Raw genomic sequence first — 19,510 nt, 5'->3', positions numbered from 1 at the left:
TTGGCATCAGATCAACTGTGCTATTACGAAATCTAGAGAAACTTACTTAAACTAACTCCGCTACAGACTGTTGTTGGACAAAAACATTAACCCAACACAAGAAATTACTTTTCTAGATTTAAAACGTTTAAATAAAAAAAAACACCCGTAAAGCAATTGTTTATGCTTACTATTTAACTTTATATTTTGTCATTCGGCTTACAAATTTTACACGCTGTATTACCCTTACTTCCCCCAAATATTATTTTTTATAAATCTTCTGGGTGTTCACTTCAGTGTATCCATCCATGATTTATTCACCGAATTCGCTTAACATACGCAGTTTGCGGGATGCGGAGATACCCAACGTACCCCGGCAGGCGCAAGCACATTCTAGTCAATTTACTCATTCAAGTTAAATAATAAATAAATAAAAAAGCACATTGAATTTCTTACTTATTTGATATATACTGTATTCACGGCTACGTACGAAAAAAGCTCCAGCAGCTTGACAGATGGGTGGATAGATAGTTATAAAAATATACTTGTTACATTTTTTGGCAAGAGATGCGGAAGTCTTACGTCAGACCTGAAAGCAGCGGGTATGCTTAAATTAAAGATAAAATCTCTTAAGGTGTGCACGCAGAGCTCTTTAAGATAATATATACAGTGTAATCGAGTACTCTGCGCAATAATATTTCTGACGATAACAAAACAAAACAAATCTTCCTCAATAACATCAGCTTAGACATTATGCTGTATACTGTACATTACTCTACAATTTTTCAGTATTATAGTAAACACAATTTTAAAAAGAAACTGTAGCTGCCAACATGAAACATGTTATTAATTACTGCAGAAACACTACTGCGGAACAATTTTCTGTAACACAACCTGCCGAATTTTTTACACTGTTATTATTGAGTGTGGCCGTGACAAGCATTGACTGTTGCCCTTCATTCTTCCCAGTACGACAGGAGGGTCCTGAGCCTCAGTGAGGAGATGGAATTGCATAACGTGTTCTGTAAAATAGAAACAGAAATCGTACACCAGTGCGTGTTAATGGGACCAATATATATTTATGATAACATACTTTTAAAATATATATCTTTTTCAAAGTCAGTGGTGCAGCATTTTCAGAAAACTGTGAAAAGTGAAGTGACAATGATATTTTCAAATATACATAGGCACTTTGAATGGGCTTTGAATCAGACATGTAAAGTTTACTGAGAGGGAAAATGAAGTTCACATGTACACACATTGTTGAAATGCAGTACTGCAATTTTTTAATCTTTCAGATTTCCATTTGAAAAGGTAAGCTTTCTTTCTCTCTCTCTCTTTTTTTCTTTCTTTGCAAGGACTAATATCCTAAACTGAATGTTTCAAATGCCCAAATTAGCATTCTGGCAGTATCTCTCAAGATTACTGTTAAAATATACATTAAGGCATCCATTTATAGTCTCAATCACTAAGTTGTGTTTTCCCCATTGTTCTGGATGAATTTAACCTTTACGAATTGTTGTTCAAGAGACATTGTTTTTTGAATTAGCAGTTTATAACAATATGTTAAATTAAAAATAAATTAACCTTGCTGTAGTTAAATACAATAACAAACACACTTTGTTTACATGAAGACATAAGAAGATACTAACTAATGATAAGCAAGAGAGATAGTATAAAGAATAGTCTTTTTTTGTGTTGATTTATTCATTAGTGCCCTTTAAATTAGGTAGCAGTGTAAAGAAAAATAATTCCTTTTATGAGATCATCCACTGACTATTTTTTCCATTGGAGGACTCAGCCTGCTTTTTATGGGTTATTCTCACAGACCAATTTTCTCAAGTACAATTTTTTTACTTGACTGTGATATCCTGGACACATTGTTAGAGAGTGTTTATTGATAAGAATGATTGGCTAATGGACTCAAGGGCAGCCTTTTGTCCTTATCTGTTGATAGATCAATATCAACAGTACAGAAAGTGTATAACTTTCCTTGTTTACTATTTGGTTGATTAGATAATTAAGCTACTGAGTGTGCTGTGGTACAGATATTCGTTATCCTATTTAGTATATACAGGGAATTTTATACTAAGAGAAGTGATTTACTGAATAAACAGTTTTAACTGAAAATACAAAACCTTTAAATTTCCAGTGACAATGTGGCCTTGTGAGAAACATATAAGGACAATACTGCATAATAAAATTGTCTGTTGTTTCACAGCACAGCACTTAGCCAGTCATCTAATCTGCCATTCCAAAAAATACTGTGTATTGTATATGTCATACAATGTGGCACACTTGTAATTTGTAACTAACGTAGGATAAAAATGCCAGCTATCTATCTATCTATCTATCTATCTATCTATCTATCTATCTATCTATCTATCTATCTATCTATCTATCTATCTATCTATCTATCTATCTATCTATCTAAATAAACTGTCACACCATAGATTAAGTTAGATTAAGTTTAGCCACCTTACTTACAGTGCAGGTGATTAAATATGTTACATTTTTAAAGTATCTTGGTGAAGATAGAAATTGTAACACCAAGAAAGCATTACCTGAAGTCTACCAAATATGGTGTGCACAGTGCTGAATGGTTACTTTATTACAAATAAAGACAGGTTCACAACAGAGATGGTAAACTTGTGGACAAGTTATGGTTAAACAATTTTGCTGTGTCCATTTGAAGAAGACATCTTTAAATGAAGTTTGATTGAGTAGTGAATATTATATATGTTTAATCACAATAGATAATTCCTTGAAGGAGGACAAGAATACTGTTTCTACAGAAACCTTAAAAATATCTGGATAAGTCACTGAGACAACTTTGATATTAGCTAATCAAATTAATTTGCTTGTCAAACATTCTATTTTCTTTTGTTTATTTTTTTATATAACATTTAGTAAGAGAACAAAGCACAAAGGTACAACACAGTTAGATACAACCAATATAAGAACACAGACATTGTGTTCCAAAAAATTTCATCCAATTCTCTTTCCCTAAAGGAAATTACACAACTTTTCCAGCGATTTTCAGTCATAGCCTTCATTTTCATAATCTTAGTGAGTCTGAGACAGTCCTTGGCGCACTCCTATGAAGCCAGATGCATAATGTGACACAGCCTGCAACTCACTCCAACTAGTATACAGCTTGTTCCAATACAATCAAACAGGTTTGATTTTGTCTTTAGTTGAAGGGCCGGGATCTCTGTACACTAGATCTGTCAAACAATGAATGCTTATTCTGAAATAAAATGCACAGAATACCACAACAAGGAATGCAAGTGTTTTGGACCTCAAAAACAGAACAGAAACTTGTATGTCTAATGTCTCATGTTTTTACATACCACAACAAAGCAAAGATAAAAAAGGGCAGGGACTGTGGCTGAACTTGCCGCAGTTGATAACCCTTCACACAGCATCAGCTCAGCCAGGCAACACACTATTCCTTAGACCTTAGTTACTCCAGCCACTAGTGGGAAACCTGGGACAGCAAAACATGACCTTTTAGCTCTGTCAGTGGCCAGTTGAGTTGCTTTCTCCCAAGTTACACAGCGAGCTTGGAGATCTTGTTGTAATGTCCAAGTCTTCCTGTGACGTCCCCTTCGCCACTGTCCTTTAGTGGGCTTCCACTCCATCACAACGTGGGCTGGATGGTTTTTGGACAGTTGAAAGAATTGTTCGGCAAACTTAAGTCTGCATTCTTCCATAATGTCCTGTAGACTCTTTAGCCCTGTTCGGTTCATTATTTCCTTATTTGTCATGTGATCCAACCATGTGACTTTAAGGATTCTCCGGCAGCATCTTTGGTGGAATAGATTTAGTTTGTGAGCTGTTTTTACTTCATAGACCATGTCTCACTGGCATAAACTGTGATCGGTAAAACAATTTACTTGTACAACTTAATAATCAAGTTTAGTGTTAGTGTGGGTGACTTCCAAATGCTGTAGATTTTCCAGAAAATGCCCACTGCTTTACCATGTCGCACTTGGACATCATCTTTGGCGGTCCCATTTCGTGCTATGCTGCTGCCAAGATAGGTGAATTTGCCAACTTCCTCCAAAGGGGTTTGTTTCACAGCAACTGGATGGGTGCTTGTGTTGGTTCCTATTATTATTATCTTGGCTTTGTCACCACTCACAACCAAACCCAGTGGTGCAGTCCGGTTGACTCGGTTGTTAATCATAGTTTGCAGCATCAGGACATCCTCAGCTAGCAGGGCGATGTCATTGGCAAAGTCTAGGTCAGTCAGCTGATCTTGCATGTCCCACTGGACACCAAATTTTGACTTATCCATTGCTTTATTTAGTATATAGTTCATAACAATAATAAACAAGAAGGATGAAAGGATGCAACTTTGTTTGGCTTCAGTCAATATTCTGCATACATTGCTTAGAATATGTTTATAAATTTTTGTGGAATATTTTTTTGTAATATAACATCAGCTAAATTTTGAGAGAGATGTGACAAAAGAACCCATTCTAAAATGGTTCCTTGGATCTATTAAAACAGTAGTAAAGATATGGTAGAGACATAGCGCACTTTAGAATGGCATTAATGAACTCTTGCAAATTCTAAATAATTCTTGAACCATTGTTCACAGAGAAAACATTTTTTCAGTTTAATATAATTTAGAGCTTTCTCACTGAGTTACTGGAAGAGGGTTAGGATTATTACAGTTAAGAAAAGTCCAATCAATGTAAGATATCACAATAGATTTTTAATTTCAAAATGTTATCCTATCTGGTGTTACTCTGAATATTAGAGGATTGGGAATATTTTTAGATCCATGGCTATCTGAGAGATTTGTTAAAAATAAAGTTTGTCCAAGGGTGGTCTGAATGTAGAGTATTCCCAAAACATATGACCTAGATAGGAAGGGAGATTGATGATATCATTCACAGTTTGTATTTTGTCCAAGATACATTTTTGAAAACTTTACAAGAGATCTACCGTATATACTCACATATAAGTCTGGTCTTGAAACCTTGAAAAATCAATCATAAAATCAGATCCGACTTATACGCCCGTTCAAAAATGCAACATTTAATTTTTTTTGTTTTTTTACATCTTCTTGCTCCTCCAATTTTGCATCATCTTCTCAGACACTTCGAATTTTGTTGCAGCAGTGCAGTTACCAATTTCTTTCACTACTTCAACGATGTTTAATTAAAAACAGCTTCATATTTTCTTCTGATTGAACACTCCATCGTAGACAAGGGATGTTCTTACAATAAAGCTGTATGAGTATGTAAGATACAAAAAACACAAATCGGTGCAAACGTTGCTTCGGAATAGTTTGGGTATTACCGCGTGGTCACGTAGGCACAATAGAGAGAGAGAGAGAGGTTAGGAGTATGCGCTGATACATCACATTGCTGCACCCACATAGAAAAAAAAGGTAGTGTGCTCCGTGGTTAACCTCTCTCAGTTGGGTGTTAGCATATCATAATCTATTGAATAGTGTGAATTTTCCGCATTCGACTTATACGGCCGACATTATAAAATACCAGAAATTATACGGTAAAATCAAGTCCCGACTTATTCGCGAGTATATATGGTATATGTGTTTTGTATATTTTTTAGCTGAATTACAGCATTCTTTGCATTCCTTTTGGAGATTCTATATGTTTTTCTGTATTGATTCTGGTAATCAAACACTTTTTCTGCATTTTCTGGTTCACTGAGATTGATTGTGACATCCATTTGTAGTAATTCTCCTCACATTCGCTGCCATTTTGGTCATTAAGGCATAGGCATTTGTTTTTTGGGGCATGTTCTTTGAGGTCATGGCACGACATAACAGGTTAAAAGGTCCCCCTAGATTTTCCTTTCTCATCCAACTTGCAGACTCAAAACCCTTTTGTAATCGCTCTTTTAAACTCTTTTGCTAATGAAATTTTAGTTTAATGTCTTCTTTCCTCTTGTATTTTTTTAATGACTTTTGTCTCTCATTTTGGCTTTGACACTAGTACTTTTTATTCTCCTGACATTGACTGTTTTTTGGCTTTTGTGTATTCAACTGGCTTTCTCCCAAACACAGTCTGCTTGCAGATGTAACAGGTAGCACAAGCGGTTCACATAATTGTAGTGCAGGCAAGTGGTATATTGTCCGTCTATGGTATATGATTAAAGTGCAATAACCTTAACATGCATCACATGTGGAATTAATGAAAGTAAAGATCAAGCATCACATGTTGAAATCAGGTGTAATAGTGAGCAGTCAGCACGGGTTTAGAGGGGAAGATGCTGTTTTGTTAATTTTCTAGAATTCTATGAGGTGCATATAATACCATATATCTGCATGTTCAGAAAGCTTTTAATAAGGTTTCATATCAGAGGCTACTGATCAAACTAAGAAAAGTGGGAATTCAGGGATCAGTGTGTACAAAACTGGCTTAATCACCAGAACTTTTTCAGAATTAGGTGCTGTTACAAGTGATGTCCCTATGGGTTTAGTGCTAGGGTTGTTGCTGTTTTTAATATATATAAATAATCTTCATAAGAATATAAATAACAAGTGGCTTAAGTTTACAGATAATACCAAACTGGGTGGAATGGCAGATAATGTAGTGTCATAGAAGGCAAGGTCAGGCTGGCATTCTAGCTGGAATGGATGGCGATTCTTTACCTGTCCAGGAGGCCTTCATAATGGAAGGACAGTAGGAAATGCCATCTCAGAGACATGGGTTCCTCCTGTACTCTGGATGGCCTCATCACTCTGGTGGAGCTGCCATTTATGCACCAGAGGTCAGCATGCACTATGGGTAGCCCCATTGAGGTACTTGGGTACCACACTTGGGGGGGCATCCAGAAGGACACGCCCCTCTCCTACTGAAGTTTTGCCTGACCCAAAAGTGCTCTTTGATGGCAACATTGTTGCACCAGAAGTACTCCCAGATCCAGTTTAAAAAGAAGCTCCTCCACCTTCTCCAGGTGAGTCAGAGTCAGGAGTGTAGTCAGGCAAAGCTCACTTGGGAGGAGTGGAGAAGAAAGACAAAGAATTAATAAAGAAGAAACCTTTATTTGAAGAAAAGTTATTTGATGAAAATAAAACAGTTTATTTGAAGCCGGGACTGTGTATTGTAGTTGTGTCAAGGGTTTGGAGCTTTGATATTTGCCCCTAGTGGTCACTGTAGGAACAGTTAAATCACTATAGAAAGAATACAGGCATGGACACATTTGTAGCAGATGACATTTAATTTAAATAGCTGCAAGTTGATGCACATGGAAAGTAAAAATATTAGATTTTTATACACAATGGTAATTCTGAACTTTGAAAACATACTTTATGAGAAGGACCTAGGAGTTGTAGTGGACTTGTCATTATCCAAATCTACTGTAGACTGTGTAGAGAAGCCATTAAGAAGGGTAATAGGATGTTTGATTATATAACATGATGCATGAAGTACAAGTGAGTTGAAGTTATGCTTAAGTTATACAATACACTAGTGAGGCCTCACGTGGCATACTGTGTACAGTTGGGGTCCACATAGTGCAAAAAAGGTGTAGCAGCAGTTGAAAAGGTAGAGAAAAGAGTAAATATTCTGATTCTGGGACTAAGAAGTATGAGTTATGGGAGGAGATTGAAGAAGCTGAGACTTTTCAGTTTAAGTAAATAAAGATTAAGAGGTGACATGATTAAAGATGTTTAAAATTATGAAGGAAATTAGTTCAGTGGGTTGTAACTGTTACTTTAAAATATATTTTTCAAAAAGACCAATAAACTATCCAAAGGTATATATCATAGAAACATTTAAAAGTTTAATGGTGGTTGACAATAGTAGTGTAGGGCTCTTCAAAACTCGATTTGATGTTATTTCAGAGGAATCAGGTGAACAGGTTTGGCAAGCTGTTTGGGTTGAATGGCCTGTTCTCATCTAGAATGTTCTAATATTCTAGTAGAAGCAGGGGGAAAAGGTCAGTCTTAAAATTCTATTTTTTTGTGATTTTATTAAACACCCATGTTTTAGTTCATTGCTTTGCTTACCCAATTTCACATTAGGCATGCACTTTAGACACATTAGCTGCCCACTTGCACTTTGACTCCCTTCTCTAACCAAAGACCATGATTACTGTTTTTGTTTGTTATAGCCTGTGCACCAATCTCTGCCAGTTTTAACCACATCTGTGCCAGTTACTGAATTTCCTATTTGTTTTTTGGACTTGAGTTAACTAACAGTTGTATATTGCTGCCCCTGGTGTTTGTATTTAAGACATGTCCCTTGAAGAGAAACTGACAGTGACTGGCTTCCAAGTGACTATAAGGATTTCTTTCATGAATTTGCAAGATTTCAAATAGTGATGCAAGTATTCAGGTGTGTCACTTTAGAGAATCCACATGCTTTTTTTGGACTCAAAATATAACCTTGTGAAGAATTTGATTAAACAAGTGCAACAAGCTTTCTTTGGAGTACAGGGACTGCATTGTGCTGTGTCTGGTTGGGCCAGTATTGCAGTCACAACAATAACAAAAGCAATATGTGGCCCTTCTCCTTGGAAGATTGTTTATCAAACATTTGATGGACTACATTGAAGATAATTTAGTTTTAATGGAGAGCGTTTCTGTGTTTGTGGCCTCTGTACCTATTTTTTTTAAGAAAGCAGAGAAATTGTTCATGCTATTCACTCAGAGCATGTTGCTTAAACCTTGAAGAATAGACATTGTAAGATAAATCAGCATTCAACCAAGTACATTTTAGAATATTTTAAAAACAGTTTGCCTCAGCAACAGGATTGTCGTGGTGTGTTTTTCTTTGGCTTATTTCACTTTTGCCCACTTTTGCCCTAGTTACTTGGTGACATCTGGTCAAATGTTCATCTGTAGACCTTATTAGAAATTTTTGTTGTGCTTTTATAGCTATTGCTTTTTTATTGTTTGTTTTTCCACCTTTGTTGTCTGGACCAATTTCTACAGAAGCTTATTTCTGCCACTCAAAAATATTTTATTGCATTATTTTGCAAAAGAATTGCATCATTTTACAATAATTAATGTGTTATTTCACAAAAGTATTTCATTATTTTGCAATAGTATTGTGTTATTATGCAAAAGATATTACCTGGTATCATCATGCTCATGCGTGCCCTGCATTTCCTGTGACAGCTAGTGAGGGATAGATGAAGGATGTGCATACGTGCAATCAAGTGACAAGAAGTGAACAAAAATCATAGGTATGCATTTAATTCTGTATGTGCTGAGGTAAATTTAATCAGCTCAGGTTAGGGTCACAGGAAAGCCAGTAATTACTGCAGCAGTTCTGCAGCCAGTAATATCGGGCATGTATGTGGAGGGAGAGGTCAAGAAAGTACATACCTCACAATCAAAGGACACTGGCTGAACAAATGTTATAGGCATATATTTATTTTAATAAAGTCAAAGTTACATTTAGGCAGAGTAGAAGCACAAAGCCAACATTCATGACTCACTCCGCCTGGGTCTGCATCGGTGTAAGGTAAGAAGCGGCAGGGTATATGCATTTCCTTTGCAGGGCACAATCACACAGCCAAGCATAAAAGAGTGTGCTACATGCAATACACTAACAGAAACCTATAAATAAAGTATTTGTTTAGTTTTAATCTACCGGTAGTTATTGAATATGGGTATTTTGAGTTCTGGTGGCGCAGCAGCTAGTGTTTATACCTTGAATGTTTAGGTGTGTGATAGAAAAAAGGGATTGATGCCATTTACTTCGCGGCACATGAAGGACTAAACACTTTTTGTTAATTGAGAAGTATTACTGAGACATTTCCAGAATTCAAAGATTTGGCTTAGTGTGGTCTATAACATTGGGTATTTTTTAATTAATAAGGTATATTTTAACTTTTTAAATTTTTATTATTTTAATTACTTTTTAAATGCAGCTATCACTTCTATGCATGCATTTGCAGTACAGTATATACACTGGATTCAGGAAATATTCAGACCTATTCACTTTCTGAACACTTTATTGTGTTGCAGTTTTAATTTTACATGGATATAGTTGCCATTTTTGCCCATCAGTATACATTTAATAACCAATAATGACAAAGTAAAAATATGTTTTCAGAAAGGTTTTAAAATTAAAAACTGCACTCTCTCATGTGTTTAAGCATTCAGAGCTTTATTTCAGCACATTGCAAAGGCCCGTTCAGAAGCAACTACAGCTTCGAGACTTCTTTGGTAAGTCTCTACAAGCATTGCACATCTGGATTTGGGCAATTTATTCCATTCTTCCTTGTAGATCCCCTCAAACTCAGTTTCAGTGAATGGGAAATGCCTGTAAACTGCCATCTTCAGGTCTCTCCACAGATGTTCTATAGCACAGGTGTCGAACTCCGGTCCTCGAGGGCCGCAGTGGCTGCATGTTTTCATTCTAACCATCTTCTTCATTAGTGAGCCGTTTTTACTGCTAATTAACTTCTTTTGCTTTAGTTTTAATTAACTTGACTCAGGCACCTTGTCTCTTTTTCCTTAATTAGTAGCCAAACAATAAAGAGACATCAAACAAGCCACCATATGACCAGCTCACCTATGCCCATCACACAATATCTGAAAATAAATAAAGGTGAATGTCTCAGTAAGGTTGATCTCTCATGTCACCAAAACATTTTGAAAATGTTCTTAGAAAAAAACAGAAAAATCAACAGATTTGGAAATGTCTGCTGTGGCAGAATGAGAGCAGCAACAAGCCATTGAATTAAATAATGGGCTTAATTAACAGCAAGAATCAGCTTCTCATTAAGAGACTGTTTGGAGTGAAATTGGTTGGTGTTTGAAATCCCAGTTTAGCTGGTAATCTGTTGGCTCGTTTCATGTATCATTTCTGTTTGGCTGCCATTTAATGAAGAAAGGAATCAATTCAGAGGAGTGACTCCTTAAAAACAGGGCTATTGAAATGAAGGGAAAAGGAGTTAATTAGCAGTGAAAACTGGTCACTGATTAGGAAAAGGGTTAGAATGAAAACCTGCAGCCTGCAGTTCAACACCCCTGTTCTATAGGGTTTAAGTCTGGGTCTTAGGTAGACCACTCAAGAACAAGCAGAGACTTGACCCAAAGGCACTCCAGCATTGCCTTGACTGTCTGCTTCCAAATATTGTGGTGCTGAGAGGTGAATCACCACCCCAGTCTGAGGTTGCAAGCACTCTGGAGTTAGTTTTCTTCAAGGGACTCTCTGTATTTGGTTGCAATAATCCTTTCCTTAATTCTGAAGTGCCCCCATAGCATGATGTATTAAGCAAGCGAGGAGCACTGCCTGGTTTTCTCAAGACTAATGCTTGGATGTCTGCCCAAAAAGTACAGTTTTTGTTTCTTCAAAACAGATAATCTTTTTCCTCATGCTCTCAGAGTCATTTAAATGCCATTTGGCAAACTCCAAGCAGCCTGTCATAATATGCATGATTGATAGAGTGTTGCGGAGATGTTCGTCCTTCTAACAGATTTTCCCAACACAGCAGGGAACTTCTGAAGTTCTGATAAAGTGATTATTGTGTTCTTTGTCACATCCCTGGCCAAGGCCCTTCTTGCCCAGTTACTCAGTTTGTCAGGGCTGCCAACTCTAGGAAGAGTCCAAATGGTCCTAAGCTTCTTCCATTTCACAATTGTTGAAGCCACTGTGCTCCTGGGAATGCTCTAAGCTTTAGAAATGGTTTTATACCCTTGTCCTGATCTATGCTTCAACAAAGTTTGATCATGGAGGTCTACACAGAGTTCTTTGGACTTAATGGCTTGGTTTTTGTCCTGACATGCAATGTGAATTATGTGAACTTACTGAATATGCACAGGTGTGTGCTTTTCTAAACAATGTCCAGTCAATTTAGTCTCTCACAGATGTCCTCAACTCAAGTTCTGGACACATCCTCAAGGATAATTAAGGGTCTAAATTCTTAAATGAATGACGAATTTAAGTTCTTTATTTTTCATAAATGTGCAAAACATTCTGAAAACATTTTTTCACTTTTTCATTAAAGATTATTGAATGTAAAGGGGAAGTTCATCTATTTAAAATTAAATCTACAACACAATTACATGTGCAGAAAGGGTCTGACTCCTTTTTGAATTCACTGTAATACAATATTTTTTATAAAACAATCGAATTGAAGCCTTTGAACAATACAATTGTCTTGCAGTTCTTCATTGGGGTGTTTGGCAGTTGTGTGGGGGAGTGGGAGGTACTTCCTTAAGGCTCTGTCACATTACATGACTTTTCCAGCACTCATCAGTCACAGGCCCGGTTTACATACTTTAAGGAATAAGGAACAAAGATGTTTTTGACTTTGCAAAAGGATGAAAGGCTTGTATGTTTGATGTCTTGTGTTTTAAATACCACAACAGAAGGGAGAAAAGAAAAAAAAGGGCCAAGACTGCTGCTGAACTCACTGTACCAGGAGAGCATCTGTATAGCTCCAGCTCTGACATGTAGCATGTTATTAATTTTCAGGAAAAACAACGTTCGTGGTATTTTGTAAATGTGAAACTGTATTGAAAAGTCATCATGGAATCATCTAATTTATCATCCCCTGTGGTAGCTAGTGTCACACACGTGCGCTTGGGAGTCAACCAAAAGGACCAGAAAATGGCAATTCCACGCCAGGCCTGGGGGCAGCAGGTTGTGCTAAATGTTTCTCTTTTCTCTCCACAGACCACATACGAGAAATCCTGCCTGTCCCGGCCCCGAGGACGTCACTTTCTGGGAATCGACTATAAAAACACCTCATTCTTCATACTTAATCAGTTCTACTTTGGACTCAAATCTGTACACATTGTACTCAACTGAAAGCCTTTTACAGCCAGGAAAACTATACAGGTGGCTGCCCCAAACCTTTGTTGTGTGTCCAGTCATTTATTTCACATTGGCATAGTCAGCAGGATGGCCTCCTTCACGAAACAGGAGATGGATCTTAGAAGAGCCAAGACACACCAGTCGAATAACCGACCACTGAGGAGACAGGAAAGAGATTACCGGTCCCACACTCCTGCTGGGGGGTCGGTTGGTTTTGGTGGGGGGAACTTAAGGCGCGCTTCAGCCCAAGGGGCTGCTAAAGAACCCGGGGCATGTGGACAAAGTGCCTACGGACTAGGGCAGGGCTCAGAAGGAAACACATGGGGGACTGATTATGGGCTCCCGGGTGAATTGACACTTCACTGGTCTCCACAATGTTGAAAGACACTTAATAAATGTGGGAGTACCCCAGGCTGGCAGGCAAGGAGAGTGATGCAATGGGAATTCAGTTCACAACTGCCGACTGGCTCCCAAACCACACAATTGTGGACTAAAGTCAGGTGCTAATTAAGACCAGAAATCAATAACACCCGACAAATAGTCGAGCAGGTGGCGTGTGCGCTACTACTCAGAGTTCTTTTGTACAACCTCTCCCAGCTTGCCTGGGATCGGACGATTAAGTACATGGCCTTGTTAATCGAGGTCATACAATCATTAAGAGTGGGAACCTATCTGGAAGAATCAGAAAAGGAACCCTGTAAACCCGGACGTTCTTGTGTCCCTATCTCAATGCCTCATTGCCACACTATTAAGCAAACCCCGGGACCCTCTGACCCACAGCAGCCATTTTCCGGCAGGGAGAAAGGGGTCTGCGGAGGCACGAAGACGGGGAGGTGGTGTGCTCTCGCTAACCCTCTGGCTTGTGCTCATACAGGGGAGGTGTTATAAAATGGAGTTAAAACACCAGCCATATTCGATTCTGGCAATAACATTCCAATTGTTGCCTGCCACTCAGTGTTGCCGTGACAATGGCTTAAACCCAAGACCAGTATAACCTGTGTATATCTTGATGTCCGCCAGTATAAGTCTGCCTCGTGCTTTGTCAGCTATGACGGGGCAATAAAGAGACTGGCAGCTGCCATAATGAAGGACCCTGTGTTCCCCGTAATACTCGGGAGAGACTAGTCAAACAGTAAAAGCGGTATAACACTCACCACCCATAAACAACCGTTGGGCCTAGTGATGGACGCTGAGACGGCCTCCTCGATTAACTCCCAAGCGCATGTGTGTGACACTAGTCGTATATACTGACATCCTCTGGTGATGAGATCAGCAACTACAATCATTATGTTTGTTATATTTTCTGACTAGAAGTCATGTAATGTGTTGCAAACTTTAGGCATATGTTGGAGAGGATGTCTTCCATCAGTCAATTTAAGCAGGCTCCACTCAATAAGGCTGTGACACACTTTCTACAAATCAATACTATATATGTATTATATTGACTAGTTTTAGCACATTCAGTGAGCTATTTGCATGTTCTTCTGACCAACTGGCTTTCTGCTTGATCAGCTACATGCTATAACTTTCTTCTATCAAAACAGAAGTGTTCCAATCCCTAAACTTCTTTAAAGTTTTTTTTTTACAGTCCTAATATTGACATGGCTGACAGGAAAAATTCTCCAGCTTTTAGTATGTTAAAACTAAATCAAGCTCACAGATTACAGTATTGCATTGATCCCTAGTGTTTTTTACAGGCTCTTGGTATTGACCTTTAAATCTAAACTCTGGAACTGTAAATGGAGGCCGAGCTGAAGTTCAAGTGAAAGAGTTAATGGTGTTTTTGGAAGAGTGCCAAATGCATTCAAGGCTTTATTACAGAGTATTGGAATATCCAGCAAATATTTTCAGTCACTTAGTCCTATAAAATTAAGAAGTGAGAAATCACTTGCATATGCACCAGGATATCATACCATGTAATAGTGATTTTTTTTAGTTTGTGTTCAAAAAAAGAATAGATGCACCACTCTTGACAGTTGACACAGGCTAAACAGCCTTTTATCAGAGTGCACAACTTGGAAAGTTCAATCTTGAAGCACATGTTCATGCCTGAAGGCTAGATATATTCTAAGTGTACAGGATCTATCATTGACTATTTGTTGTTCAAAACATTCAAGGTAATTGATCACATTTACAAACAGAAATAATTAAAAAATTATTAACCAAATTATTGGAAACACAATACATTCACTAAAGAAGCTAATAGAAAGTATCCATACAGTTTTAAATTCAGCATTTTCCTGGCAATGAAAAATGTTTAAGTAATTTATATGTAGACTACAATTAGTTAATTAAATACAAGCTTTAACCAAATGGAATTGTTGTCCACTATGATGGTTTAGTCTGTTTTCGGCTCTTCTTAAGAGAGAAAGGGTACTGTTTTACCCTGTGCACTGTTTTGACTGGTCAGTAGAAGCAAAGTAGAATTGTGAAGTATACCAAGACCTTATAATTATGTAGCCTGCACACCCGGATTAGAATTAGTTTAGTATCAATTTCAAAAAGGAAAGAACCTGATCCGTCACCCTGGCTACTCCCAAAGAAGCACAGTGAATGAAAAGGTGAAATGATTCTTAGAAGACTTCTCTACAGGTGCATATTAGCAATGAGGCCATAAACAGACAAATCTATCATAGTTAGGTAAAATAAAAAACTCTAATTTGTTGTATATTAGTTTTTATAGTGCCCAGCATTCATACAGAACAAGTGTTAATTACAGCCAGATACATACTCACACATACCGAATAGCACCTTTGAAAAGAAGAACACACAAGTGACAAAAATGGCAGCAATGAAAAACGTAGTTTTATGTAGCATTACGGCATTTGCCAAACAATATTATCAAGCCTGTACTGGCCAGCCAAACTTTTAACACACCAGAACTGAACAGAACCCTATTGAGAACTATTTTATGAGCACTGTTAAAATCAGGGATTTTGTGCTACAGCAATTTGTTATAAGAAAAAGCATGGGGACAACCCCCTCACAACAGTGGACTATGGAACTGTTGTTTGGATGTTTATAATAAAACATTCAATTCTTTTTTTTGAATACCAAATACTTCCTATCAAGGTTCAGAAATCATTTAAATTTGTGGTTGTGGAAAGCAGGTGCCAACTAGTACTGAATTGTTCTGCAGGCAACCAAGCAGTAATCTCACATAATGTTGAAACTGTATCACTAGGATTGAAATCCAGAAAGAAAACACATAAAAGAGTGCAAAAAGAGGCTAAGGAAGCTACAAATATTTCAGTTAGTTATTTGCTCAATTAATATAAACATCTCTGTCACATATTGTTTTCTTAATCAAGCTGTATGTTTAGCAATGCAATTGGCTGATAAAGAAAAAGAAAAATTAATTCCATTGTCTCAGCTAAAACCAAAATGGCTCACAGCAAAATACTTTAGCAGGCTTTTACCTTGCAAGCTACCAAACGTATAAACATGGGCAGACAAAATTTAAATTACTAAAATGAATAAATCTAATGATCAATTTAAAAGTAATTTCAACATCTGGAAACAAAATATTATTTACAACATTTTCTGCGTTTTGTAATCTACAATTGGAATCATACATGCTACCTTTTGATATGAAACACTATTATACAGTGTAGCTCAAGGAAATTTATATAGAGTATAGGATTATAAAGTTGTTCTGCACCTGCCTTCACATCAATTCAGAGGAGCTGGCCCAGAAAGAAAAACATTCAGAAATGGAAGTTCTTCTCAAAGAAAGACACAACTCCGCCTGAGGGACTACATCTGTTTGTTAGGTATATACACAAAGGATAGGTTAATTTTGGTATAAACACAAAGATTTTTTAAAACAAGTGTACAATTTAATTCCAGTTAGCTAAGGAAGCTTAGTAACACAAATGGCACTGTAGTACCATTAATATCTTTACCTGCTACACTAATGAACCCCTGTTTCTTCTGATATTCCAAACACTGAGCTCTCAGGTTAACTGGTGTCTCCAAATAGCTATGTTGGAAGTGCAGCTATGTTTATGGGAGTCTTGCGATTAACTGCCATCAGCTCTGGCCTCTGAGAAAAAAACTTGTGGCCTGATTAAGGAAGTAGAAGTAGTAGTATATTATTTGCCACAGTACAAAGACAGGTGACATTTAAATATCATCTTCAGACATCTAGCAGGAATAAGAAGGAAGTTGGGCATTGTGATTATTGGATTGCTAAGTGACAATGTTACCCATCAGCAATGCAAAAAATATTTAATTCCCTATTCTGTAGTAAATGGCACCATAAAGCTTATTGCTGTAATTAAGAGGGTAGCTTATTGTGCTGCTATGCCCTTCTTTAATCTCTGTCATCCATGACTTGTGGCCTGTATGTATCACTTTAAGAGGAGATAATTTCACAAGGTAGAAGAGAGCAGCCATTACTCAAAATGACACAAATGCTCACAATTGGCACTTTTTGTCTTTACAATCTATTGTTTATGGCAGCAATGTCATTGTGGAAAAACATTGCAAGATTTTTTTTTCTTGAGACCCCATTTCCATGTTTTTGCTTGAATGGGTTCCACAATTGTGTATTTGTGATTTTCATACATGTTACCATTTCATGTGCCTGGTTGCTATGATACTACATGGTTACTAGGGACATGAAGCACATGCCAGGTGGTTAATGCAAAGCCTGATGTTTTTTGCAATATAGGGTAACTGCCAAAGAATTTAGGCTTTTTTAAACATTTACTGTTTAAATCCTGGTTAGGGCCTTAATTATTATGTAGTGACCACAATATTTAAAAAATCCCTCAAAGACAGGTTAACAATCTCTGTTTATTTTCATCTTCTTTATTTTTCCATTCTTCTTGAAAATCCCTTATAATCTCTACTATTCGATAATTTGTCTAGATCACTATATGTAATTCCTTGTTAGCCAGGGTAGCATAGAGGACACCACCAGAAAAAATGGTATGCACTGTTTAGGAAGAGACTGCCCTATAGTCATTACCCCAGGGTCATTTTGCAATTTTACCTGGGGTATTCTTTGGGTTTGGGGACATATATAGCACAATGGCATAGTGGCTCCCATGCCAATGTCACCTATAAAGTCTATATATTTTACTGCAAATGTCTTAACTGTTATTTGAAACTTTGGAAATAGCTGTATAAAAAGAAAGACTGGTTACTGGATAACATAATTATAGATAGATAGATAGATAGATAGATAGATAGATAGATAGATAGATAGATAGATAGATAGATAGATAGATAGATAGATAGATAGATAGATAGATACTTTATTTCCCAAGGGGAAATTCACTTACTCCAGCAGCACCTTACTGATACCAAAAAAAAAAAATCCAATATTAAATTAAAGATTGATAATAATGCAGGTAAAAACAGACAATAACTTTGTATAATGTTAAATGTTAACGTAAAGGAAAAGATACATAGTTTCTAATCATGGAATTGTGATGAATTATACTCTATCATACTTGTCTCAAAAATCTATTATTTAAAAAAAGCAAATTGAGTGATTCAACATTTTTATGATAATGTCTATGAATAAACCGGCAGATTTTGTTGAGGGATCTGAATATGACCAATCTCCAAAATATGATTATTATGAAGTTATAAATATTTATTATATACTGTCCAATTTAAACTGAGAAGTTGTAATATATTACAATAACAATCATCTGTTTTTCAAGTAAATTGCTCTGAATTAACAAAGGCCATCATTAAAGAACAAAATACTCTAAAGCCATCATGAGAAAGTACTAAAATGATTATAAATGATAAATTGTATGCATGAAAGCACAATCATTTTATTGAGGCTATGGAGAAGAGTAAAATGCAATGCTTTATTTAATTAAAGTATACCATTTGTTTAATAACTGGATTGCATTCAGGTTTTCTGTATACAGTCAGGCTGTTGAACAAAGAGAGGGTTAAAGTTACTTGTTCTACTGTTTCATTGAGAATTTGAAAAGAATTCTTTTTTTCCTTCCAAGAAGGCCAATAGGTTAGGCAAGCAAGTAGGTTGTCTAAGTAAAATTAATAGTAAGACCTCCTTTATTCAGAAATCTATGGAAAATGTTTGCTGCCAACAGCCTGTGGTGACAGTAAACATTCCAAAACAGGGCTGGAGTTTGGATGTGCCATTATCCGCCACAGCTGTGACAACTCCTGTTGGGTGCAGGTTTGCGGCCTGCCACAGTGTGTTTACCTGCAGATGAATCTCAAAAGCTCAGTGGCCGAGAGAGCATACAAAAACAGTTAAATAAAGTTTATGCAGCTATTCAAGCCCTAAAGAAGGGTTTCATGATTGCATTGAGAATAAGCAGCACTATCCACAAAGGTTAAGAATTTCAACAAATAAATATCTTTGATATTTAAAGATATGGCAAAGGTGAAACGGCAATGTTTGTGTTTTCTCTGCATGTCTGAAGAAAAAATACATGTTGGCAAGGTATTCATTGTTGTTTATACCTCCACAATACCATATATCAGTTCACTTCTGAGCCAAATACTTTTTATTCTCTTGTGAGGAGACCCAAACAGCAACAGTTAAAATGATCTCCTCACCATTATATGAAAATGAACACATCGAAGAATAGGCTCAATAAATATCAAACAATAATTGAAATTCTTATGCTTTCCTACAGATCTGACCAAAAATATCTCTGCCTGTGAATGGCTGGCTCTCCAACTGGTATGTGGGTAGATGACCAATAATAAGTTGTTTAACATTCTAATGTTGTGTCTTGCAAAGAAAGGAGGTGTGAGAAATCCTCAAG

General features: G+C 36.8%; 1 long non-coding RNA gene across 1 annotated transcript in view; it reads left to right on the top strand.

Annotated features, from left to right (window-relative positions):
* LOC114648437 (uncharacterized) overlaps positions 1 to 17,492 on the top strand; it is a 33,187-nt gene extending 15,695 nt beyond the window's left edge. Inside the window, exon 3 of the long non-coding RNA XR_003715700.2 lies at positions 12,603 to 17,492. This is a non-coding gene — a long non-coding RNA (uncharacterized LOC114648437). The remainder of the gene's footprint in view (positions 1 to 12,602) is intronic.
* Positions 17,493 to 19,510: the final 2,018 nt, after the last annotated feature.

The sequence above is a fragment of the Erpetoichthys calabaricus genome, chromosome 3 (assembly GCF_900747795.2).
Source record: "Erpetoichthys calabaricus chromosome 3, fErpCal1.3, whole genome shotgun sequence".
Classification (NCBI taxonomy): Eukaryota; Metazoa; Chordata; class Cladistia; order Polypteriformes; family Polypteridae; genus Erpetoichthys; species Erpetoichthys calabaricus.
Note: the sequence above shows the minus strand (reverse complement) of the source record. Positions and strands in the feature narration are given on the sequence as shown.